At 48.6% G+C, this 27,939-nt stretch overlaps 1 protein-coding gene across 2 annotated transcripts in view; it reads right to left on the bottom strand.

Moving 5' to 3' along the window:
* STXBP6 (syntaxin binding protein 6) overlaps positions 1 to 26,896 on the bottom strand; it is a 404,737-nt gene extending 377,841 nt beyond the window's left edge. The window contains exons 1-2 of one of the 2 annotated variants that reach the window (XM_086936999.1): positions 26,475 to 26,859; positions 25,945 to 26,393 (exon numbers count right to left, since the gene is read on the bottom strand). The gene's annotated coding sequence lies outside the window, so the exon portion shown is untranslated. Of the gene's footprint in view, positions 1 to 25,944 lie in introns of both variants that reach the window. The other variant, XM_086936998.1, reaches the window with a different exon arrangement.
* Between the last annotated feature and the right edge of the window lie 1,043 nt (positions 26,897 to 27,939).

The raw sequence follows: 27,939 nt of genomic DNA, 5'->3' as shown, positions 1-27,939 counted from the left end.
GCAGAGACACCGCATGCTCACCCAGGCACACAAGCAGGAAGGGGCTGACGGTCTTTGAAGCAAGAACGTTATCAATAAGCACAAGCTAACACAATAGGACGTAGGTGTGGACTCTGTGGCAGGTGCTCACCTCACAGCATACCTGTAGAGGGCACAGGTGCTGCCCACACGTGCCCTTCGCCTACCCTTAGCCCCTGTGTGGGGCACCGCTGCCCAGGGCATTGTCTCATAACTCACTGATGCCAGTTCGTGCGGGGGGGAGGGAGTGGGGGGGGGGGGGGGGGGCAGACAGCATCATATACTGAAACACGGCCTCGTCCCCCACATAGTTGTCCAGGGTGCATTACATCAGGATAGCTGGGTGGGTGCACGTACCTGTTGCAGAGGTCTGTGCGCGTCAAGAGGACGGTCCCAATGATGCCCGAGTGCCTTGGGGGGTTTCCTCTCCGTGGAGCGCGCTGCAGAGCCCGGGAGTAGGGTGCGGTGGAAACGCGTGACACTGCGTGCAGAAGAGAGCCCGTGCTGTAAAAACACTGTACGCGTGATGGTCATGCGGACATCATGCGACAGCGCCCACCGGAAGAAACGCTGCCCCCCTGCTGCCGCAGGAGTCTGCCGATGGCAGAGAAGGGGCCTCCCGGGGAGGGGAGAGGGGTGGTGGATGGAGGGGGCGGGTGCTGAGGCCCCGGAGAGCTCAGAGCCTGGCATGCCTCTGAACACCCTAGGCCCTGGCAGTGGCCCAGGTTTCACCCATGTGCCCCACACACCCAGCCCACGGCCGCTTGGCACAAACAGGCCACCCCTGCCTGCCGCCCCGTGCATCGCCTGGCACCGAAGGATAGGAGGCCGGAGGCAGTCCGAGTCAACTTGTATGTGTGGGGGGGGGGGCTATCTTAACTCCACCCACCCAGAGCCCCCTCGCTGGGCCATCGCAGCAGGGGCGGCTCTAGGCTCATGGTGGCCCTGGGCAGGGAGCGTAGGTGGGGGCCCCGGAAGAGTGGGTCCGGGTGGGGCGGAGCCCCCCCCCCCCTCCCCCCCCCCCTGGAGCTCAGGAAGGTGTTTGGAAGTGGAACAGAGCCGGAGGCCACCAAATCCCTGCCAGGGGCCACCACGCAAATATGTATCCATCCTCAGAGGATTATTATATTAAGGATATATATTGGTGTGGTGGCCCCTGGGGTTTGGTGGCCATGTGCAGGTGCACAGCTTGCACATGCCTAAGGCCGGCCCTGATCGGAGGATGAATCCTACGTTTAAGTCCAGCAAAGGAAGAAGCATTGGGTGTGCCACGAGGATGGGTCTGGTCTGGTAACACAGACTGCAGAGGTCTAATGTTTACAATCGAAAGTTACACACTTAGTAACGCTGGGTGGAACTGAAATGAACACTGACCCAGTACCCGATCTGTCCTGTGTGCAGCAGTACTGGGCACGGCGCCCTCTGAGCACACGGGGAATGAATCGCCGGGCAAACCTTGGGTTTTGAAAACGGGTTGTATCAATATTAAGACAAACACAGGAGACAAAGAACACTGGATCCTTGCGCCAATAACACTTGATCCTTGCGCCAATACGAATCCTACCGTGTTTTCCACAGCTTAGCACCCAATCCAAACGGTATTGATTAAGAACATTATTATGGGAGCGCACCAGCGGATTTTGCAATAGGCATTTTGAAGGTAACACCAAATTTATGTCAGTGAATGTAAATATCCTTCATTAAATGATGCAGAAAGAGATTCATTCTATAGCTTAGATTCATTTTTATTTCCTAAATATATATATTTTTTCTTCTTCACTACTCACCAACTGTAGACCTAAGAGTTAGGTACACCCCAAACCTCGATTTATATCACGAGTATACTTTTCTCATAAGGGTGCACTTTATTTATCTTTAGCTTGTTACTCTCAATACAAGTGATTACAAATGAAATATAAAATATGCCAACAGTACTCATTAACTTCTCTAGTTTTTAGCATTGACGAAGCCCCAGGCCAGCGTGCCAAATAGGGGGTGTATGAATTATTTTATTTGTTGATTCATTAAAACCATTACAAAAAAGAAAGAAATCAAGTACAATACAGACACAATGACTGATCGAACACATGGGGATACAGTGCATAGATAAAAGAAAAAATATCCATAATTGATTGACATTTTCCAGTTAGGGATTATAGTGCTGTCAATATTTTCATAGTTCGATAACAATCCACAAGGTCCAAAATAAAGTGCAATGTGCTAACAGGGCCGAAGCTAAAGTACAATGTGCTAGCAGAAAAAGAACATTTTACAGATTCTCTGTATCTGTTGTATTGCCAAATCAATGCTAAGTTGACTTATATTATCGTCAAAAAGAGTGAACAGTGCATTCAGTGCAATAGACTAGCAGCAAATATTCAATCGCAAAAAGGGAACATGCATTAAGTGCAATAGGCTAGCAGCAAATGTTCAATAACAGTAGGCAACAGAGCTGAAAACAGTATCAAGGTAAAAATAATTTCAGCAAATGTCTAAAACTAAAACCCGCTAGAATACACTGGTATAACAGAATCAATACTAAAGTAACTTGTGCTATCAGCTAACTTGAAAGGTGCATTAAAACTTTCGCTGAAGAGTCTAAAATGCCTTGTACTAACGACAAGGAATTATTATGTAATTTTTAAGATTATCTGTTATGTATAGCTACTGTCGGGGATAAAGTGCACATATGCCGAACAATAAAATTAGTAAACATAATAAGCGGGACATTATTAAAAAAGAAAAAAAAAAAAGTACTCTAAAAAATGCATATATAACACATTAAAAAAAAGTGCCATAAAAATAATCAATCAACCCCCTAAAACCAGCAGCATCATCATATCTCAGCAGGAACACATTTAACATATACTTTGGGCGTCAACCTTACATAATTTCTTTTCCACTTGAAGAACGAATTGAACAAATTGCTGAATACATTGTCACCACTTAGGCAAAATATTAAAACCGATCTACACATTCTAACTCCCATTATTTTAAAAATAGGTTTTAAAATTGTTTTCCGTTCCTGCAGCATTTTTGGGCATATTGTTATCATATGCAGCAAGGTTTCGTCATACTGCCCACAGAGCCTACAAATATTTGATGCCCATTTAGACACCCATTTAGGGGTTCCATCTTTGGTTGGATAAATTCCAATCCTTAATAACATAAATTTCTTTTTAATTAGGGGTTTTTGATGAAAGAATAAATAAGGTTGGGCAGTCATTTTATCAAAAGAGTTGGCAATAGACCAAAAATTAGTTTTTTTCCTCAACTCGTCTTTGTCCAAGACTTCTGACAACAGAGCAGCAGTTGAATTAATTAATTTTTTAAAAAACATTTTATTCCTGGTTTCATCTTCCAACTTAGGGCATTCGAAATTTAGGATACACTCAGCTAAATAGTCCTGACAACTTGTGGAATATTCACCTTTTAAAATCTCATGCCAGCACATATTGGCCAGGGGGTGAAAAAAGCCTGGACTTTAATAAAATCCTCTCCTGTGCAGTGACTGTACACTGGAATACTAATTTTCATCCAAGTATGTGTTTGGAAATGGTGACATGTAGAGGGAAACAAAAGGATGGACAGGATGAAACATCAACGTAAGAGTGACCAACAAAGGGAAAAGGGAATACCATCTTATCATTTCCATCACCTTCTTTCTCGCTAGATTGATTTGTATGATCTTATTTCGGGCCATTAGGAATTTATTAATAATATACTAGAAATAACACTCTATAAATGTCGATTTAACTAAAAATGAGCGGATCTGGGCCCCACCCTCAACAAGTGTGGAAATTCCCCCAATTAGGACACCAAGGGGCTTATTACGAGTTTGGTCGTTTGAAACCACCACTGCAGTGGTCCCAGGAAGACTGCTGAGCCCGTGGTGCACCCACCCGCCAGATTACGAGTTTAATCCAGGGCGGGCGGTGCTCTGGTGGTGTCATGGTAACAGGTATGTTAGGCTCATAGGAGAGCCTATGCAACATACCCCTGCCGTGAGAGAGCCTGCTGGATGTATGTGCATTGTGTGGCATGCACCATGTTGCGCGTGCCACACAGTGCATGCACAAAAGTGCAATTGTAGGGGGCACCACGTATGCCCCCCCTACATGCATCCCCATGGGTACATCCGCCCAGGGGCCCGTTAGGGCCCCGTTACCTGCATTTCCGCTACCCTTTTCATGATAAGGTCCGGCCATGGAATGTGGGGCGGAAATGCAAGTCGTGATAGGCTCGGCACTGCCGCCATTGGCACCGCCAGCATATTCAGGCCCCTTTCTGCATCGCCACCGCTGTGGAATCCTGGAACCCGGCAGAGGCCGCGGCCTTGTAGTGGTCCCACCATTGTAATGCGGTGGTCAAACCATAGGGGCGTGGTGGAGGTGGGCGGGCCGCCACTGCAGTACGGTGGTCCCAAGGACCACCATACTCGTAATAACCCCCTAAGGCAGAATAAGGGCTTTACTAAGGAGGTCTGGAGCGGGTCGGACCTTCGCTACCTAAAAGCCTACTTTTGTTAGTTTTAATCAAAAGGAAAAAAAACATAACCGTTTCCTCTGGCTGAGGTGTAAATCTTTGCTCATCCTTTTCAGAATTTGCTCATGAAAAGGAGTCATAAACATTGTAGTGTTGGAAATAGCACAATCTCTTCAAACAGTTCCTTTAAGCTGCAATTTCCAGAGTTTCAAAAACTTTCAGAACCTTCGAATAAAGTTCACCAGCTACACCATGGACTTCAGGGAGCTACATGTGGTCACACGCATACATTTTGGGAAACTCTGAGCAAGGATTTCTTAGTGTGAAACATCGCTTTTTAAATCGGTGTTTAGGTCTAACCCGGGTTTGTTCATTCACAGCACCGCACAGAGAGGTTTATGGTCCACGCAGGGGGTCAGATAGCTTAAAGCTGGTCAAAATAAAATAGGCGCTCAGGAAACAAACTGCTCCAAACTCGGCTTCATTAACAATCTGCAGCACGTGGATGAGGACAAACCAACCGCACGACCTTCTAAATAAACAAACAGCCAAGGAGCAGAGTTTTATTGTAGCAAACGTTGTCAACAAAAGTCAATTTATGCACTCACACCCAAGCATGTACATTCAACGAACAGATGTCTACCTGTCACTATCTGCACAATATCACACGTGCACTCACACCCAAGCATGTACATTCAACAAACAGATGTCTACCTGTCACTATCTGCACAATATCACACGTGCACTCACACCGAAGCATGTACATTCAAACAGAGGTCTACCTGTCACTATCTGCACAATATCACACTTGCACTCACACCGAAGCATGTACATTCAACAAACAGACGTTTACCTGTCACTATCTGCACAATATCACACGTGCACTCACACCGAAGCATGTACATTCAACAAACAGACGTCTACCTGTCACTATCTGCACAATATCACACATGCACTCACACCCAAGCATGTACATTCAACAAACAGACGTCTACCTGTCACTATCTGCACAATATCAAACATGCACTCACACCCAAGCATGTGCATTCAACAAACAGACGTCTACCTGTCACTATCTGCACAACATCACACGTGCACTCACACCCAAGCATGTGCATTCAACAAACAGATGTCTACCTGTCACTATCTGCACAATATCACACATGCACTCACACCCAAGCATGTACATTCAACAAACAGACGTCTACCTGTCACTATCTGCACAATATCACACGTGCACTCACACCGAAGCATGTACATTCAACAAACAGATGTCTACCTGTCACTATCTGCACAATATCACACCTGCACTCACACCGAAGCATGTACATTCAAACAGATGTCTACCTGTCACTATCTGCACAATATCACACCTGCACTCACACCGAAGCATGTACATTCAAACAGATGTCTACCTGTCACTATCTGCACAATATCACATGTGCACTCACACCGAAGCATGTACATTCAAACAGATGTCTACCTGTCACTATCTGCACAATATCACACGTGCACTCACACCGAAGCATGTACATTCAAACAGATGTCTACCTGTCACTATCTGCACAATATCACACGTGCACTCACACCGGAGCATGTACATTCAAACAGATGTCTACCTGTCACTATCTGCACAATATCACACCGGCACTCACACCAAAGCATGTACATTCAACAAACAGATGTCTACCTGTCACTATCTGCACAATATCACACGTGCACTCACACCGAAGCATGTACATTCAAACAGATGTCTACCTGTCACTATCTGCACAATATCACACATGCACTCACACCGAAGCATGTACATTCAACAAACAGATGTCTACCTGCCACTATCTGCACAATATCACACATGCACTCACACCCAAGCATGTACATTCAACAAACAGACGTCTACCTGTCACTATCTGCACAATATCACACCTGCAGGACCCGCCTTAGGCCTTACCACGCGAAGACTCATTAATGAAAGAAGCAGCCTTACAGGTATTGGTTCTACACGGATTACATTTTCAGACGCCTACTCCAAGCTGAACACTACACGTATGACTCCAATTCATGAGCAAATTCTGAAAAGGATAAGCAAAGATTTACACCTCAGCCAGAGGAAACCGTTATTTTTTTTTCTCTTGATTAAAACTAACAAAAGTAGGCTTTTAGGTAGCGAAGGCCCGACCCACTCCAGACCTCCTTATTCTGCCTTAGGGGGTTATTACGAGTATGGCGGTCCTTTGGACCACCGTACTTGCAGTGGCGGTCCGCCCACCTGCACCACGCCCCTATGGTCTGACCACCGCATGACAATGGTGGGACCACTACAAGGCCGCGGCCTCTGCCGGGTTCCAGGATCCCACAGCGGTGGCGATGCAGAAAGGGGCCTGAATATGCTGGCGGTGCCAATGCCGGCAGCGCCGAGCCTATCACGACTATTCTACTGGGGACCTCTGGCCAGAGCTGGCCGGGTCAGTGGCCCAGGTTTTCAATCATTCCAACAATGCACCCCGAGGTATTAAAATAGGGGTGCATTCTTTCCCCATTCACATTTTCAGAGGTTTAATTTGGAATATTCTGAACCACTGGAGAGTTTGCACTGATTTCGGCAGATTTTTCCTCTTTCCAACCCAAGGTCTGGCAAAATGGAGGAGGGGATAAAGAGTTCGAGTGCGCATTACCGCATTCCTCCGATTACAGGTGCCCTGCGCAAAAAATGTATGTATTAGCACAACTTTTATCAAAGTTCTCAGTCACAGCCATGATTAATGCAGTGTTTTTAACAGGAGTGAAGGATGCAGCGACAGCAAATAAAAATACACCTCAGAGGGGCTGACATGCATCAGCTTTGACACTTGACAAGAAAGCGGGGAGGCATAATTGATTACCTGTTGCTGCCCACGGCCGGGCTCTGCTGCGCTGTTTGTTTTTTGGCCGGGCTCGGCTCCGCCACTTGGTTACTTGCTGTGGGTGCTCCTGGCCGGGCTTGGCTCCGCCGGGGGACATTAAAAACTACATCCCCCAGCAGCCCCTTTGCGGCAAGGACGCCGCCGCCGCCACACTCAGTCCGGAAGCGCCCGGAGGCGCATAAAGGAGAACACGCCCCCTCGTCCCACGGGACACGCGCGGGCGCGCCCGGGAGAAGCCCGGGACAAGGGCGGGCCAGCCACTTGGCCCCATTGGACTTCCAACAATTGACTCAGGTACTATATATCGAGGTTCTGGACTGAGTAACTGTCTCCGAACCCCTTTAATAAAATCATTAGATTAATTTTCCGGTTGTAGGAATAGGGGTGCTAGAGAACTAAGTCGGTTTTGTCACCTGTTAATTGTGGGATTACTAAGTAATGCTGTATACCTAACCCTGTTTCTGCGGATATAAGAGTGACTAAGTTGGAGTCCTAAAAGGGAAAATGTCTAATCATCCCAACACACGTTCTGTTGTGAGTAAATCCCACACTAGAGAGACCCCCAAGCAAACACGAGCGGTAACGAAGGAGTCTGCCCTAACAAAAGGAAATAAACCTACTGCTATTGATTTAATGCTAAAAAAGGTCTCGGGGGAATAGAACGCATGGAACGGAGTCTTTCCTCCTCACCTAACCTTAATGCAATTATTCTAACACCCGCTAGAGACCCACCAATTGCAGATAGCCCAAATATGATAGGAAACGTGACCCAATCAAACAACGACACTGAGGATGTCCCTTGTGCACAATCCCCGAGGTTAGAAATCTCCGGGCGTAGCGAAATGATCCATCAGAGAAAAACGAAACGGCAGGGGAGGACCAAGGGGCCACAGAGGCAAAGGAAAGCACCCGTAAGAGGCAGTCGCTCAACAAGCAGGCAAGAGTTTATACTAGTAGAAAATAATACCCAAACAGAAACAATTCCACCAGGATGGGTCGAGGTAGTCTTAGGAGACCTAAAAAAACAATTAGAATCCTTTATAACCGCACAACTAAAACCAATTATAAGCAAGGTGGACAAAATTGTGTGTGAGCTGTCTAAACAAAGCAAGGCAATAGAACATGCAATCACGAAACCCTCTATTGATTCTAATCAAACAAATGAGGTAGTCAGCAATGACAATGCAAACAAAAACAGATTGCCGAATAACAACTGTGTTAGTCATACTCAACACACAATTGCCCAGATCCACGAGGGCACCAAAAATTTCCCAAAATCAAAGAGGGGGCTCTAACGACAAACCAAGAGAGGGACACACTCAAAATACGAAATCCAAAAATATGGATAAACCCCCTTTACAACCACTAATGCAATGGAGACAGGAAGACCGTCCCCAGAGAGATGGGAATTACGACCCATGTTACACAGATTCTGACCCTTTCTACACTACAAACAGCCCCGCCCCACACATAGATCTCCCTCCAGAGGCCAGTCCATTTGTAATAGTTTTTGCAGGGGTGCCAGAAATTAGGCCTACCGAGAGAGAATCACACTATCAATTACACGTCAAAATCTCCAAGTGGCTGAATATACATAGGCCCTTAAATAATGGGGACAGAGGAGAGATAGTGCATGTAAGACGAGTGAATTGGCTTGGTGGGAGGAAAAAAGACATAAGAGGGGACTGTATAGTCGCAAATTTTAGAGACACTAGATTGGTTGATTATATCCTGAAGAATCCCAATAGGAATCAAACCAGCACCATTTGTGCACTCCCACTCGGGCACTTTTACCCAAGGAGTTGGAACACCAATCGTGCTGATGATGATGGTGGGTGGAACCCTGGAAGACCACAATGTATACAAAGATCAAGACCCGTAGGCCACCCCGACCAGTTCTTACCTCCACGAGACTACTCCCAGTGGAGAAACAGATTTGCCCCTTTGCAGTCACTTGAGGATAAAGATTGGCTCACCCCGATAGAAAATAATTTTGTAACATCCTCAGCTACCAGTGAATGCCCATGCCCGGAAATAGAGGGTAGTTGCGGGAGTGCTGGGAATGAACAAACCTTGAGGCCAGAAGAACTCTCGAAACAGGGGGAGAAAAGTGAAAACATGATAGATCCATCAGTAGCGGGTGAGGTTAGAGTAAATTAATCTATCATAGCGAGAGGGAAAGAGAATAGGGCTGGATTGACCGTGTTATCCTGGAATATAGCAGGCCTGGAAGCTAAACTTAAAAGCAAGGAGTGGAAAGAATTTATAAGGCGCTTCCATGTTATAGCTCTCCAAGAAACATGGGCGCGTGATTCTGACCTCTGTCAACTGGAGGGCTATAAGTGTTTTTTCCGACCTGCCCAAGAGACGAATTCTGGGAGAGCAAAAGGAGGCTTAGCAATATACGTAGATTTAGATCTAAAGGGTACCTGGTCACAGTCAGACTGGGCGACAGACACTCTACAAGCAGCCTCACTACAGTACCAGGGGCAGAGACTATTACTTCTAAATTTCTATAATTCTGGGCCGGTTGATGGGAATCTTCCTATATTATCAGAGCTGGAGAGTAGGTTAAATGAGGAACTGGATTTAAGGATGAAGGGACCTGAACCAACTGTCCTGCTGATGGGGGACTTTAACTGTCACCTATGCCCTAAATTATTTCCCATCTCTGCTGACTGGTCTACATGCCCTTTAGAAAAGGGTCCCCACTTTGAACACAATAAAGAGGGCACAGTTCTGATGAAGCTCTTAGATAATTTTGCGCTCACCCATGTTATGGATTTAGTTGCACTGAAAGCAGGGGAGACTCCTTTACCCACATTCAAAGGGAGAGGTGGTGGGTCGATAATAGATTTTATAATGATCTCTGCTTGCTCTAAAGAGCAGATTATTAGAACAAGAACGGACTGGAGTCCCTTCAGCGATCATAATCCCCTTTCCCTAGAAATTAATTATAATGACTTACCGGGGAAAAACCCAGGGGTTGTCACTGAAACCCAAATCCAAGCAACAGACCAAGGGAGACGCATAAGGTGGACAATGATTAACCCGCAAGATTTTTACTCCAAGCTAGTGGGTGAAGGGAAAGAGCATATAGAGATCTGCTTAGACCCCACAATAGAGGGCAGAGGAGCGGTTGTGGCTTTCGAATCTTTAACTAAAATAGTAGAAGGGTTACTGAAAACTAAGAAGCCGGTTAAGCAATTATCTTCCCCTAGATGGTTCGATACCAACTGCTCAAGGGCATTAAGAGAACTAAAGCAGAGTTTAAAAAGGCCCCGAGGGACAAGATTGAAATTGCCCGATGCAGACAGAACTATAAAACCCAGGTAAAGAGAAGAAAGAGTGCTCTCCAAAAAGAAGTTTAGGCAGACCTTAGGGAGGCAGGTGAAAATAGGGACTATGCCCAGTCTCGGAGAATCATAAATAGACCCTGTTTTCATGACTCAAGCTCCCCAGTTATTAGCTCCAACATACTACCAGAACAATGGATTAACCATTTTAAATCTTTGTATAACCAGCAGGAGGTAGACATTGGAGATGGAATCTGGAAGGGTCCCAGGGCAGAACAACTAGAATTATCTCTGGAGGAAGTTCTAAAAGCAATCCTAGGGCTGACGCGAAACAAAGCCCCCGGCCCGGATGGCACCCCACCAGACCTATTTTTAAGTAATATTGATTTATGGGCACCAATAGTAACGAGAGTACTTAATGCAGCAATTAAATCGGGTCTTCCGCGATCTTGGTCCACTGCAGTGATTGTCCCTATATATAAGAAAGGCTGTAGGGACAGCCCGCAGTGTTATAGACCAATCTCGCTGATTGATGTCTCTGCTAAAGTACTCGGGAGGGCACTTCTCAACCGCTTAATAGAGTGGACTGATACTCATAACATCCTGGTGGATACCCAGTACGGGTTTCGAACAGGCAGGTCAACTAGTGACCAATGCCTCAATCTATACCTCCTTGCGGCTAAATATACTAAGACGAGTGATGGGACCATGTACATGGGATTCATGGACTTAGCAGCGGCTTTTGATAACGTTAATAGAGCCAAACTCTGGACACTTATGTATAGATTAGGAATTGACCCAGATCTTATTAACGTCCTGAGGGAACTGCACTAGAACACCACTGCCAAGGTCCGCTATAGCGCGGGGGGGTGAGTACCGATCCCTTCCCGTGCTCCGGCGGGGTGAGGCAGGGGTGTATCCTGGCGCCTTTTTTGTTTTCCCTCTACATTAACGGTCTGGAGAGTGCCCTGCTAGCACTGGGGACTGACTGCCCAAAGGTAGGCCCGCGTCATATACCGGTATTTTTGTACGCAGATGACGCGGTCCTCCTCGCACGAACAGCAGTCAGTCTCCAGCCTCTAATTAGAGGTTTTGCTGATTTCATGAAGAACCTGGACCTCTCCGTCAATTTGACAAAATCTTTTATTATGGTAGCAGGGAAGAAACCACAAAAGAGATTTGTGTTCAAACTAGTGGAACATGTTTTGGACACTGAGACCACTTTACGGTACTTGGGTCTCCTATTTGACGAAAAGATTAAGTTTGCCCCATTGATTGAGGAGAGGTCCAGGAAACTAGTCTCAGCAAATGGGGCCATATTAAACTTTGCCCGACGACTGGGACGTTGGTCCCCTGAGCAGGTGATGACATTGTATAGGTCGGTCAGTATTTCGAAGGCTATCTATGGAGCAGAGGTGTAGGGTTTTAGGGATCCACAACAGATACAAGGAGAGGAAGACACATTTTTTAAAAAACTGTTAAAGCTTCCCCTGAGCATCCCAGCAGCAATAACACACAAAGAGCTGGGTACCCCATACATATCTGACTTGATCAGATTGAGACCAATACTGACCTGGCTCAAAATTTGGCTAAACCCCAATGCGGAATTAACCAGACAGATCATCCAGGATTGCTTACGGAAAGATAGATGGCTCCAAATCCCCTGGTTGAAATATATTAAAGAAACATTAGGGGCTATTGACCAGCAAAGGTTATTTTTGGACCCCTCAAATGTGGGTATCTATTGCAGACACTATGTACAAAAGCAACTACTGGAAAAATATGACTGTTGGAGGATGGAACTTGACTCTATTAAATCCTCGGTAGTTGCTCATTCGCTTGTTTGTAATGAAATGGGCATGGAACCGTACCTTTTTTTAATGTATAGTCAATATGAGAGGTTTTTAATGACTCGTTTTAGGCTCAATTTGTTGCATAATATTTTAGCCTATCCGCCTGGTTTTACGCAAACAATTGAGCAGAAGGGTGCCTGCGGCTGCGAGAATAGGTCTCCGCAGGACACCCTTCATTTTGTTTTACTTTGTCCTTTTTATAAAATCCCGCGTCGGACATTTCTGGTGGACATTTTAAAGGACTCAAAAATTACCCATGCCAAATCTGCTTTATTATTTCTGCAAAGAGCAACTGAAATGCGTACCCTGTGTGCTATTATGAGTTTTCTAAAAATTGTGATTAAATTAAGAAATACAAGGGGTTGAGGGTGGATGAAAGGGGAGGAAACAAAATGAAATTTGCTGCTCACTTTTATGGCTACAGTTTGTATATATTAACTACAAAAATTATTTTTAACTCGTCTCTTTTTAAAATTTTGATGTTCAGTATGTTTTTCGTGGTTATGTATTACTATGCATTTTTATGATGGTTTTCAACCTTCGAAACAAATAAAGAACTGAACTGAACTGACAAGAAAGCACAGCGCAATACAAAATTCATAACCAATTCTGAGTGATCAATAAGACAAGGCTCCCAGCAACACCCCGGGACAGTGAAGGCACTCGCAGAGCACCAGGATGTGTGGGTTTCAAACAAGCACCTTAATGGTTGCGTTTCAGGAACTTTGGGACTTTCCTTAGCCTTGCAGTCACGCCCACTGTAACTTTACTTCGCATTGAAATCTCTCGCTCTTTCTTTCAGTACACACTTTTGTACAAACTTGTGTTTTACGTGTTACCCGACATAACATTGTGCAGCTCTGTGAACAGCGAGTCAGACTAATGCATCCCATGTTATCGGTCCCAGAAGGATGAATGCCGAGAAGCCCATGCTGGCGCTCAGAACAGTGCCCTGCAGAAGACAGACCTAGCACAGATGGCCACGCACATCATGGGAGTCCAGAAGGGTGATCGTAGAAGGACCTTTATTTAACCCACTGACTGTCACGAGCCAACATTTCCCCATATAGTGCTGCAGATTAGGAGGGGCCCCAGAGTTGGAACAAAAATAACACAAATGGCCGCCAACACGACACTTCTCAATTTTAAGAAGCTGAAGCCATAACGTCACCATGCACGCGAGGTTACACAGCAGAGTTTTCAGCCACACTTGAAACATTTACAAACAGAAACGTCTTACAACATTTAAAACATAAATTGAAACTTCTACTTGTGAAGGAGTGAATGAATTAAGGGTGGATGGGGCCAGTCTACGGATCTCATGACGCTCGATCTATCAGCCGCCTTTGATACGGTCAACCATCCGACCCCCCTCGATAGCCCTGCTGTGATGGGAGTTGGTGGGACAGTATTGAAGTGGGGAGCTCATATCCTTCGGACAGGCACCAGGCAGTCGCCCTGCCCCCTATCTGTCTGTTTTCAGATCCGTCCAACAGGGCATCCCTCTTAGATCTGCTCTCAGTCCGACCCTTTTTTAATGTTCATACAAGACCACGGATCACCTTTTATATTTTAACTAATTAGAAATCGTGTAACATAATATTCATGAAGGAATGTGTAGTACACGTATTTATTTTGCTTTTTGAACATGTTGGCGCTTTGCAACGGTTTTAATTAACTATGCAAATAATTATATACCTTATGCCTTGATTAAGGCTCATAACATCAGTCTAGTGAACTATGCAGGTGGTACGCAGTTGACCCCGTGCATCGGCGATGCACAGCGGGGTGTTATCGGCTCCTTCCATAACTGCGTGCCAGACATGGTCAACTGCTTGAAAGCCCACCTCAAGTTTGACGAGGATAAAACAGAATTCCTCTGCTCTGCTCTCTGGCCAGTAAACTCCCTGTGACACTGCCCGTCAATTTCTGGCCTCTCCCCACTGAACAAGAGGGGTCCTTCTCGAATATGGTTTGGAATCTCGGGGTTGCATTTCATGATAAACTTTCCCTGGAGCAACATGTGCCCTGGGCAGCCGGGACTAACACGAATGAGAGGTCTCAGAAAGCGCCCTCCTGCGCCACCTTCCAGAGCCGAATCCCTTCTAGTGCGCAGTGTTATCTTGAGCAGGCTGGTTTATTGTAATGCACTGCGCCTTGGCACACCGGGCTACCTTCCTAATAGACACACAGAGTACAGGCTTCCGCCGCCAAACTGGCATCGAACAAATCCCGCAGAGCATCGGAATCTGAGGCAATGAAAGAACTCCATTGGCTCCCTCTGGAACCAAGGACAGCTTTTAGGTCTTGATGGATGGTCTGGTCTTTAAGACTCTGCAGGGCTTTGATCCTGTGCCCTTGCAATGGAGCCGAAAGAAACACCCCAGGACGGTGTCTTTGCTCAGCCTCAGCCAACCTCCTTTGTGTCACGAGATTTCTGAAGGCTAGGCAAGGTGGGCCAGCCTTTACAGAGAGGCACCTCCACTTTGGAGTCCACTGCCAGCTGCCCTTAGAGCCTCTACCCATCTATTGTGCTTCAGGAAGGCTTTGAAGACCTGGCTTTTCACCAAGTCATTCTATTGGCTGCGTTAGCCACTAGCCTTACTCTCACTGCGGCCCTGTCTAGATTAAGTGTATGAGGTGACACCTGTGCTCTAGCAATCTATTAAATAAAAAAATAAAAAATGAGATGGGAGGGAGGGAGAGAGGTGCAAGGGATTTCCTTGGGGTGCCCCCAGGTACAACACTTCCAGTCCTGGCCTCTTTTTAGCCAAGAACACTCTGCATGCAGAGGTTTACTTACCACGATAAGCGCTCAAAACTACAAGTCCCAGAATGCAATGTGTTTTGGCTAAAAAGCCAGGACTGCTTGAAAGTGGCACATGACAGGACAAGGACAAGGGCCCTCTTCACAGCCATATGGAACATACAGCATCTGCCCTGGGTGTGGGGACAAAGCCAGTAGAACCACCTGGCATCTGGACAGGAAAATGGGCAGCCTGTCTCAAACCCACCCCTCCTACAAGAGGAGGAAGCATCATGCAACCCTACCACTCAGCGGCGCGCGAGACTGCCCCCGCCCCCCCTCCCCCCGCCAACACTAACAAATGCCACCTGCAGCAACATGCTGGGGCCCTTCATGCAGTGCCTGAAGCTATAAGTGTCAGACTGGACATGCCAGTATTGGAGGTTTCCTGCCCACACCCTGCAACCACACACACCCTGTGCCCGATAACGTGAAGAAGGCTTTCTGAGCAACACCCACCAGCCCTAGAAAAAACAGGTTTTAGAGCAAAAAGGAAATGATGTATCTACTGCTGGAAATCCCAATGAACTGCCTAGCCTGAGAGACACACCTGTGCTCCAGTCTCAGATTGTATTCACCCACAGAGCTGAAGATCAGAGGGGCGGGCGGGTGACGTGGGCGCTTTTAAAAAAGTTTATTGTTTGATGAATTAAAACCTTACAATATATGTGCAGTAATTCTTGATTATAAAATCAGTTATAAAATCAGTCCTAAAAACTTTCAAGCTTCAAGTTTGTTACACTATTACATGTTATGTACATCCTACATTACATTCTTTTAGCTTTTGATGTTCTCACTCAATTCTCAGTTCCGTTAGAAACCTTACAAAAGCAGAGTTTAAAATGATATCGTCCCTATGGAGGCCTCTTATCAGTGCTTGTCTGCAACTCCTTATTCCACGAACGTTAACATGTCTCTTTAGTATAGATATTCGTTCAACTTTCAGTTCTGGACAAGCATCGAGGAGGTGCTGGCCTTTCTCGAGACTGGCACTGGGTGGCAGGAGCATTGTTATGTTATGTTATGTTATTTTATAAAGCGCAACGGATCCCGCAGCCAAGAGGCGTCCCGGCGCTTAGGAGAGGGTAAAAAACACAACACGGAAACTAATAACCAGAGGAGAAGACTAAACAGTGGAAAATAAAAAGGTCTTCAAGGCTTTTCTGAACGGGAGCAGATCAGGAATGGAGCGAAGAGAGGCAGGCAGGGAATTCCAGAGAGCTGCGGCCATCACAGAGAAAGAGCGTCCGCCCATCCTTGCTTTTTTAAAACGTGGCACTACAGCAAGGTTTGTCCCTGAGGATCGGAGGACTCTAGATGGCTCATAATGACAAATTAATTGTGACAAAATGGGGGGAGAAGCCAGCTTCAAGATTTTAAAAGTTAAACAAAGGGTTTTAAATTTGATTCTTTGCCCCATGGGCAGCCAGTGAAGATCCTGAATAGTACGGCGCACAGAAACAAACTTCGGAAGACCAACCAACATCCTGGCGGCCGCATTTTGCACCCGCTGGAGACGAACTAGTTCTGCTTGATTAACGCCTAAGAACAGAGAACTGGCGTAATCTAATCTAGCCAAGACTGTGGCCTGGACAATGATCTGTCTCGTGTCAGCATCAAAAAACTTAAAAATGGGTCGCAAACACCGCAGGGCACCAAAACAAGTTCCGGCAACCCGTTTAGTGTGAGCGGTGAATGAAAGTTTATCATGCAACCACACCCCAAGGTTCCTAACTTCAGCCACTGGGGTGGGAGCAGGGCCAAATTCAGGTGGCCACCACTGATCGCCCCAAAGCTCACTTTCCCTACCAAAAATAATAACCTCAGTTTTAGAGGCATTCAGTTGGAGGCGATTGTTCGCCATCCAGCCCGCCACAGCTTTTAACGCGGACTGAAAAGTGGCAGCATCCATGTTGGTCTCTCCATTAAGTGCCACCGCCAGCTGCGTGTCATCGGCGTATGACACCATGGAGAGACCAAAACTATGGGCGACCTCAGCCAACGGTTGAACATATAAATTAAATAAGGTAGGGCTTAGGGCCGACCCCTGTGGGACACCCTGCAGGATCGGACGAGGAGCAGAAACAAAAGGGGGAGTGGATACTTTAAAAGTTCGATCAGTGAGAAAAGATCGAAACCACTCGAGTGCTCTCTCTCCAACTCCGGCCTCCTCAAGGCGATGGAGGAGGATCTGATGGGACACCGTGTCAAACGCGGCACTGAGATCCAATAGGATCAGTGCCGCCGTTTGACCTTGGTCCAACATCTTCCTGATGTTCTCCACCACTGCTAGAAGAGCCGTTTCGGTACTGTGACCCGCACAGAACCCATTCTGCGATTTATCCAGTATTTTCGCTTCCTGCAGATGGAGTGACAGGATGCGGTTAGCATGAGATTCTGCTAATTTCGCTAGCCAAGGAAGCAGGGAAATCGGCCGATAATGTTCCGATTTGGTGGGGTCAAGGGCCGTTTTTTTTAGAATGGGAATGATGGTAGCCTGCTTCCAAGCACTGGGCACACAGCCGGTATTAAAAGACAGCTCAATGAGACTGTGCATGGCCGGGTAGCAGCACTCAGCAATTTCCTGGAATTGAATGGGTCTCATGGGGTCATCAGGTGAGCCGGATTTAACCTTCATTGTCAAGGCTTTAAATTCCTCTAGAGTAGGGCTGGGAATAGTCAGCAGTGGTATGGAAGCCTTAGGTGCTATGTTATTCTCCTGGATGGTAGACTGGGAGAATGACCTATAAATGGCCTCAACTTTTTCAATTAAGACAGGGGGGTTTGTGGGTGCTTTACTGACAAACTGCCACTCACATGTGGTTTTAAAATTACTTCCTAGAAGGCTGCTGGTCTTCGGACAAGGAGGTCTGATCATCTCTATCCCCCGTTATATGTTAGGCCTACATGGAGGTTTGGTTAATTTGCATCCTGATGTCCTGAATTATCTTGGCGTTCTTGCGGGCTGGCAAGAGAGGTCCGAAGCACCAGGCAGGGGGTAGCCCCGCTGGAGGACATCCCTCAGGGCCAGTATCTTCAGGCTCAGGGACAGAAAGCGACAGAGGTTGAGGCGCGGCTAATTTTAGGATGTTCTATCTTCACTAAAGGTTGTAGGAACACCCCACTAGTTTTGCTGATTCTTAAAATGTACATGGCACCAGGACATTCATCATCGCTCTTTAGTTGAGATTTGATACTGGACAAAAAAGTTGGAACCTCTTCAAGCGTCTCTTACTCACTACAGGGGACCGGAATGTCCACATTGTTTGGAGACTGATAAAGATACATAGGAGGAGTCCGTCATCCAGAGGACAAACTCAGACGAAAGCCGTGAATCCCAACACGAGAAAACCATCGATAGGGTTTGGAACATTTCCTTCACAATCTCCAATCGGTCACCTGGGAGAGGACCATTTGCTGGTTCCTACCAGGACTGACTTTATGTTAGTTCCGGCCAATCATTTCTGATTAATTGAGGAATTTCACGAAAGCCATCGTTTGAAAGTAACCTCAGCCAGAGATGATTGCAGAATCAGGAGGCAATGGATTGGAGATCAATGACCCTCTCCCAGTTAGAATTAATGAGTTCAGGAGAGGTTGTTCTAGTAGATATCCCAGTGTTAACCACAAGAACAGTGTGGAGATGACACAATCTGCAGTGTACTTAGATTGGATTGGGACACAGGGGACCAGTGTGGTTTTACGGCACTCATCAACACTGGATAAGGGCTGCTATGGAGGTTCAGTCTTTAAAACCAGTTTCAAGAGCAGTCACTAAGTACATCCAAGGAAACATGGAAATGTAAGAATGATCTTTAGACTAAATATTGGACTAGACTCTACTATTAGGAAAAGGACAAAAGCAAAAAGCAGTTGTAAAAGATAAATACAAAATATAAAAACTTCCTGAATCAGAATCAAAACTAGGTGACGTATCAGTGAACTATTTGCTAAATATCGTGTGGCAAAAACATTGTGTCCTTAACATAGTTTGCAAACATATTAACCAATTGGAATGCTTTCCCGTAGTCGGCTGCATTTATCTTTTTAATTGGCTGATGACTGTACCATGAGCTTTTTTATTTTTTGTGAGATTTTTAACCTGTATATGTCCACTGGATGACTTGTTTAATATATGAATTTGAGAAATTTATAATTTTTTAACTCTAAAATGTACTATACCTGTTTTACTGGGAACTGTACTTTGAAGGCCCTAGTGGCTGAAATAAAGACATTTGGATTGGAATTAATAAAAAAGAGAATCTACATCGACTGTTACGATTTCTATACAAATGGTATTTAGGTGATACCATTTGTAAACTGATGATATTTAGACTATGATATTCTGACTTACAATCATTTGAACAACTTGACTGCTTAGGCTAGTCATGGTCTTTTAAGAGGGCGAGAGGGGAGAACAAACTAGTCAAACCCCCACTGTCCTTGAAAGGAGCCTTTCTGGATCTGAATTTTAGTTATTAATTTGTGCATGATAAATAATGGAATTTAAAGCCGTTCTACATCCATGTCTTGTTCCTGATCCTTCGGAACCAGTTACTGCGAGTGAATATGTGGTAACGCCAACTTGGCTAAAGGGTGGCGGTTATACATTTAAATAAAAAAAAACTGTCTTATTTAGGGCGGGGGGGAGGGGGGGCTGATTAATGGGGGACTGGATAAACAAATCCCTATAGTTCCACCTAATTCTGTATCTGAAGAATGTCAGTCTGCCTTTATTTTGGGTCTCTATATCAATTCCATCTACTTGACTGGGACCTGCCAAGTTACTCCTTCAGTGATTCGTAAATGTTATGTTATACAGATTTGTAGAGGCCACTATCTCCGGGGAGGGAACCCTACAAGTCGAGTAGGTGTGGCTAATTTTACTCCATAACTTCCAGCCTCAAAGGAAGCAGTGGTTCTCAACTGCGAAGCCTCCCCAGGTGGTCCGCAACTACTTAGAAAATTAAATAATATTAACAGATTAATAAAGTGGTCCCCGGTTTCCAGTAATGACCCATTGGGGGTCCCCGGTTTCCAGTAATGACCCAGTGGGTGGTCCCCAAGTTCTAGCAATGACTCAGTTGGGGTGCCCGGGTTCTAGTAATGACTCAGTGGGGGTCCCCGGGTTCTAGTAATGACTCAGTGGGGGTTCCCGGCTTCCAGTAATGACTCAGTTGGGGGTCCCCAAGTTCTAGCAATGACTCAGTGGGGGGAGGGGGGTCTCCAGAAGCCAAAAGGTGAAGAGCCGCTGCTCTAAAGCAGAGGTCGTGCACTGTTGTATGCATTCATTCAATGTGGAGTTTTGTAGAGCGCTGCGTGTGCCTTGAGGTTGCTTCAGGGCACTAGGGCTGGACCACAAAATGTGCAAGCAAGTGGCGGGGCGGGGGGGGTGGTAGACGACGTGACAGCCCAACCACTGAAGCGGAGGTGAAAGGGGGGGGGGCGACGGAAGGGGGGGGGGCACATGATTGCCTCTAGAACACCTCCGCCCCCACCCCAGCTAGTAGGGCCCCATTACTGGCGGCCCCTGCGCGCACACGGGGACGTTTCGCCCTGAATTCTCTGAAAGTCACTGAAAGCAAACATTCATTCATCTATCAGATGGGGAAACAATTAGGTGCGAGTTGTGTACATCAGGTGCACAGTTCAGTGGAACACACTCGCCGTTAATGTTTTGTTGTGACGTCAGCACGGCTTCAACTCACATGTTGGAATGATTAACAAGAAGGTAAAGCTGGCATCCCATGTCTGGGACGCCTATAACCTTGAAGGGGCCGTTGTATGTTTCCAGAGACAGATCTGGGTCTAAGACGCGGATTAAAGAGGCCCCAGCGCAAAAAACATTATAGAGAAAATGTGAAATGCGATTAACAAAATAAATAAATAAAGTAGTCTGCCCCGAGTTGGTCTTTCTTTCCTTCCAGGTCCTTCAAGTTACTCCCCGAGTTTCCAAGACCAAGGGCACCTGGGCGATGCTCCCCTGGGGGCCAAAGGTGGGGGGTCTGCAGCTCAGCCTTTATTAATGTAACATCTCCCCCTAAAATAAGACACGGGCGATTTGACTGACGTCAAGGTTGTGGGGGTTGTACATGCGCCCCTGCGGTGTCTGCTTCTGCACCGCTCTGGAAGGACATATGGTTACAATGTATAGAGACAGTATGTATGGGGGCAGGGGCCCCGAGAAGGCACCGGGGGTGCACTGGAGGTCTCCCACGCCTGGACCCTTGAAACAAGTTAAAAGGCTCATTGTGCTTAATGACGCCTCCATTTGGCACACTTTTTGTAATGGTGTTAAACAAAGGAACGGTGTCGTAAATCGACATTCAGCTGCATCAGGTATCTAAGAAAGGGATTTATAAATGAAGGGTTAAGCAGGTGAACCTCTCCGAACACCCACATTCCTGTGCTCCTCTCGGCCGAGAATGCACAACACAAACTGCACACCGCCGACTTCTGCGCCTCTCACTACACACACAGGCTACTCTCGAGACCCTCACTGCACACACTTGGCATTCCCCAGCCCCTCACTGCACACACTGGCAACTCCCGAACCCCTCACTGCACACACTTGGCATTCCCCAGCCCCTCACTGCACACACTGGCAACTCCCGAACCCCTCACTGCACACACTGGGTACTCCCCAGCCCCTCACTGCACACACTGGCAACTCCCGAACCCCTCACTGCACACACTGGGTACTCCCCAGCCCCTCACTGCACACACTGGGTACTCCCGAGCGTCTCACTGCACACACTGGGTACTCCCGAGCGTCTCACTGCACACACTAGGTACTCCCAAGCCCCTCACTGCACACACTGGGTACTCCCGAGCCTCTCACTGCACGCACAGTTTACTCCTGAGCCCCTCACTGCACACACTGGTTACGCCCGAGCGTCTCACTGCACACATGGTTTACTCCCGAGCCCCTCACTACACTCACTGGGTACTCCCGAGCCCCTCACTGCACACACACTGGGTACTCCCGAGCGTCTCACTGCCCGAATGGTTTACTCCCGAGCGTCTCACTGCAACCAGTGGCTACTGCTGAGTCCCTCACTGCACACGCTATTTACTCCCGAGCCCCTCACTGCACTGAGCCCCTCACTGCACACACAATCTACTCAGGAGCCCAACACTGCTCACATGATCTACTCCAGAATCAGAGCCCATCCCTGTGCTATTACGGACTCTCTCACTGCACGCACCGGCTACTCCAGAGTCTCTCACTGCACACCACGTCCACTTCAGAGTCTCTCATTGCACACCACGTCCACTTCAGAGTCTCTCATTGCACACCCCGTCTACTCCCGAGTGTCTCACTACACAACCAGTCTACTCATGAGTCTCTCACTGCACACCCTGTCTACTCCAGAGTCTCTCACTGCATACCCCGTCTACTCCAGAGTCTCTCACTGCACACCCTGTCTACTCCTGAACTTCCACCTACGCACAGTCTACTTATCAGCCGCACACTGTTTACTCCTGCAGCTCTCACTTCACACATCGTTTAATCCAGAGAACCTCACTGCACACACAGTCTACTGCTGATCCTCTCACTGCACACACAGTCTACTGCTGATCCTCTCACTGCACACACAGTCTACTGCAGATCCTCTCCCTGCACACACAGTCCACTGCTGATCCTCTCACTGCACACACAGTCCACTGCTGATCCTCTCACTGCACACACAGTCTAAAGCTGATCCTCTCACTGCACACACAGTCTACTGCTGAGTCTCTCACTACACACACAGTCTACTGCTGTTCCTCTCACTGCAATCACAGTCCACTGCTGATCCGCTCACTGCACACACAGTCCACTGCTGAGTCTCTCACTACACACACAGTCTACTGCTGTTCCTCTCACTGCAATCACAGTCTACTGCTGAGTCTCTCACTGCACACAGTCTACTGCTGATCTTCTCACTGCACACACAGTCTACTGCAGATCCTCTCACTGCACACAGTCTACTGCTGTTCCTCTCACTGCAATCACAGTCTACTGCTGAGTCTCTCACTGCACACAGTCTACTGCTGATCTTCTCACTGCACACACAGTCTACTGCAGATCCTCTCACTGCACACACAGTCTACTGCAGATTCTCTCGATGCACACACAGTCCACTGCTGATCCTCTCACTGCACACACAGTCTACTGCTGATCCTCTCACTGCACACACAGTCTACTGCTGTTCCTCTCACTGCAATCACAGTCTACTGCTGAGTCTCTCGCTGCACACACAGTCCACTGCAAATTCTCTCACTGCACACAAAGTCTACTGGAGATACTCACTGCACATACAGTCTACTGCTGAGTCTCTCACTGCACACACAGTCTACTGCTGATCCTCTCACTACACACACAGTCTACTTCCGCTGATCCCCTCACTGCACACACAGTCTACTGCTGATCCTCTCACTGCACACACAGTCTACTGCTGAACCTCTCACTGCACACACAGTCTACTGCTGTCCCTCTCACTGCAATCAGAGTCTACTGCTGAGTCTCTCACTGCACACACAGTCCACTGCAAATCCTCTCACTGCACACACAGTCTACTGCAGATACTCACTGCACATACAGTCTACTGCTGAGTCTCTCACTGCACACACAGTCTACTGCTGATCCTCTCACTGCACACACAGTCTACTGCTGATCCTCTCACTACACACACAGTCTACTGCTGATCCTCCCACTGCACACACAGTCTACTTCTGCTGATCTTCTCACTGCACACAGTATACTGCTGATCCTCTCACTGCACACACAGTCTACTGCTGATCCTCTCACTGCACACACAGTCTACTGCTGATCCTCTCACTACACACACAGTCTACTGCTGATCCTCCCACTGCACACACAGTCCACTGCTGATCCTCTCACTACACACACAGTCTACTGCTGATCCTCCCACTGCACACACAGTCTACTTCTGCTGATCCTCTCACTGCACACACAGTCTACTGCTGATCCTCTCACAACACACACAGTCTACTGCTGATCCTCCCACTGCACACACAGTCTACTTCTGCTGATCCTCTCACTGCACACACAGTCTACTGCTGATCCTCTCACTACACACACAGTCTACTGCCGATCCTCTCACTGCACACACAGTCTACTGCTGATCCTCTCACTACACACACAGTCTACTGCTGATCCTCCCACTGCACACACAGTCTACTTCTGCTGATCCTCTCACTGCACACACAGTCCACTGCTGATCCTCTCACTGCACACACAGTCCACTGCTGATCCTCTCACTGCACACACAGTCTACTGCTGATCCTCCCACTGCACACAGTCTACTTCTGCTGATCCTCTCACTGCACACACAGTCCACTGCTGATCCTCTCACTGCACACACAGTCTACTGCAGATCCTCTCACTGCACACACAGTCTACTGCTGATCCTCTCACTGCACACACAGTCTAAAGCTGACCCTCTCACTGCACACACAGTCTACTGCTGAGTCTCTCACTGCACACACAGTCTACTGCAGATCCTTTAACTGCACACACAGTCTAAAGCTGATCCTCTCACTGCACACACAGTCTACTGCTGAGTCTCTCACTGCACACACAGTCTACTGCTGAGTCTCTCACTGCACACACAGTCTACTGCTGAGTCTCTCACTGCACACAGTCTACTGCTGATCCGCTCACTGCACACACAGTCTGCTGCAGATCCTCTCACTGCACACAGTCTACTGCAGATACTCTCGATGCACACACAGTCCACTGCTGATCCTCTCGCTGCACACACAGTCTACTGCTGATCCTCTCACTGCACAGTCTACTTCTGCTGATCCTCTCACTGCACACACAGTCCACTGCTGATCCTCTCACTGCACACACAGTCCACTGCTGATCCTCTCACTGCACACACAGGCTACTGCAGAGTCTCTCACTGCACACAGTCTACTGCTGATCCGCTCACTGCACACACAGTCTGCTGCAGATCCTCTCACTGCACACAGTCTACTGCAGATACTCTCGATGCACACACAGTCCACTGCTGATCCTCTCACTGCACACACAGTCTACTGCTGATCCTCTCACTGCACACACAGTCTACTGCTGATCCTCCCACTGCACACATAGTCTACTTCTGCTGATCCTCTCACTGCACACACAGTCTACTGCTGATCCTCCCACTGCACACATAGTCTACTTCTGCTGATCCTCTCACTGCACACACAGTCCACTGCTGATCCTCTCACTGCACACACAGTCTACTGCTGTTCCTCTCACTGCACACACAGGCTACTCCGGAGCCACTCGCAGGACACGTCATCTATTCCAGCGCCTCGCGCTGGGCACACGGGCTGCTCTTCACTGCACACCACGTCCCCTCACTGCACACACATACCATCTTCTTCTGGCCATCTACATGCACAGCTAACTGCCAAAGCCCACCTCTGCCCTTCTCCCTGCCCATGCAAACTGTGGCACCACCCTGCCAGCGCCCCTTTCACCTCAGCATACCTCCCAGCATCCCTCCCTGCACACCCCGTCCTAACTCCCTGCGCACATCACTGGCGGATGCTGGCGTGTAAAGGAAGAGAGAGGCACTCACCTGTACGGAGGGGTCAGCCCCACGGGGCCCGTGCTGGTGAGGGGGTCACTGGGGGGTGGCAGAGGGCATCCTCCCCACTGGATGCGGCAGGTCCTGGTGTCCCCGTGGCTCCAGCGGTTCCTGCTTCTCCAGCTGCTGCAGGACCGGCCCCCACCACTGTTGTTCCTGCTCCTCGTTTCCGGCCCCCCTGCTTCCCAGGGCCCAGTCCACGTGCTGGCGCGGCCCCCCTGCAGCTCCCGAGCTGCGGGTCGGACTCGTGGTAGGGCACGTCCCGCAACACCCGGCGGCCCCTGCAGGTCTAGGGTTCAGCTCCTGCACCAGGTGCTGCGCCTCCTGCACCTCGCCCTGCAGCCCCTGCTCTCTCCGCAGGCCCTGCTGGGAGGGCTCCAGTTCCTGCTGGGAGGGCTCCAGTTCCTGCTGGGAGGCTCCTGTTCCTGCTGGGACTGCCCCTGTTGCTACTGGGAGGCCCCTGTTCTGCTGGGAGGCCCCTGTTCCTGCTGGGAGGCCCCTGTTCCTGCTGGGAAAGCTGCTGTTCCTGATGGGAAGGCTGCTGTTCCTGATGGGACTGCCCCTGTTCCTGCTCTTCCCCTGTTGGCAAAGCTCCGATTCCTGCCGGGACGTCTCCTGCAGGTCTAGGGGTCAGCTACTCCACACGGGGCTGTTCCTGCTGAGACTGCCCCCGTTCCTGCTGGGAGGCTCCCGTTCCTGCTGGGACTGCCCTTGTTCCTGCCCCAAGCTCCGGTTCCTGCCGGGACGTCTCCTGCAGCTCCTGAGACTGGGGGCCGTGCACTTTCAGCAGCTCGCCCTGTCCTGCTGCCTCCTCTCCGGATCCTGTACCACGTGGGCCCAGAGGGCGGTCTCTGGAGACCCCCGGAGCAGACTCCTTCCTACACCCCGACCCTCCACCACGGACTGGCTGAGTCCAGGCGCCGAGCGGGAGAGAGGAGACTGCCTTCTCTGGGAAGGGGAGGGCCAGGGGCGGGTCTGAGCCAGGGCCCTCCCCTGTCCCTCCCGGCACAGCTGAGAGCGCCAAAGCTTGCGAGACGGCCCATGTCAGCAGTGCAGACAGCCCCGCGATGAAACCTACTAGAGACAGTCCCTGTCAGCAGAGCGGAGAGCCCCGCAGGAGACACCTACAAGAGACAGCCCTTTTTAGCACTGCAGCGAGCCCAGCAGGAGACACCTTCATGAGACAGCCCTGCCCTGTCAGCAGTGCAGAGAGCCCCACAGGAGACACCTTCATGAGACAGCCCCTGTCAGCAGTGCAGAGAGCCCCGCAGGAGACACCTTCATGAGACAGCCCCTGTCAGCAGTGCAGTGAGCCCCACAGGAGAAACCGACAAGAGACAGCCCTGCCCTGTCAGTAGTGCAAAGAGCCCCGCAGGAGAAACCTACAAGAGACAGCCCTGCCCTGTCAGCACTGCAGAGAGCCCCACAGGAGACACCTTCATGAGAAAGCCCATGTCAGCAGTGCAGAGAGCAGCCCAGGAGACACCGACAAGAGACAGCCCTTTTTAGCACTACAGCGAGCCCAGCAGGAGACACCTTCATGAGACAGCCCTGCCCTGTCAGCAGTGCAGAGAGCCCCACATGAGACACCTTCATGAGACAGCCCCTGTCAGCAGTGCAGAGAGCTCCGCAGGAGACACCTACATGAGACATTCCCTGTCAGCACTGCAGAGAGCCCCACAGGAGACACCTTCATGAGACAGCCCCTGTCAGCAGTGCAGAGAGCTCCGCAGGAGACACCTACATGAGACATTCCCTGTCAGCACTGCAGAGAGCCCCACAGGAGACACCTTCATGAGACAGCCCCTGTCAGCAATGCAGAGAGCCCCACAGGAGACACCTTCATAAGACAGCCCATGTCAGCAGTGCAGAGAGCAGCCCAGGAGACACCGACAAGAGACAGCCCTTTTTAGCACTACAGCGAGCCCAGCAGGAGACACCTTCATGAGACAGCCCTGCCCTGTCAGCAGTGCAGAGAGCCCCACA

This window comes from Lissotriton vulgaris, chromosome 9, assembly GCF_964263255.1.
Source record: "Lissotriton vulgaris chromosome 9, aLisVul1.2, whole genome shotgun sequence".
Classification (NCBI taxonomy): domain Eukaryota; kingdom Metazoa; phylum Chordata; class Amphibia; order Caudata; family Salamandridae; genus Lissotriton; species Lissotriton vulgaris.
Note: the sequence above shows the minus strand (reverse complement) of the source record. Positions and strands in the feature narration are given on the sequence as shown.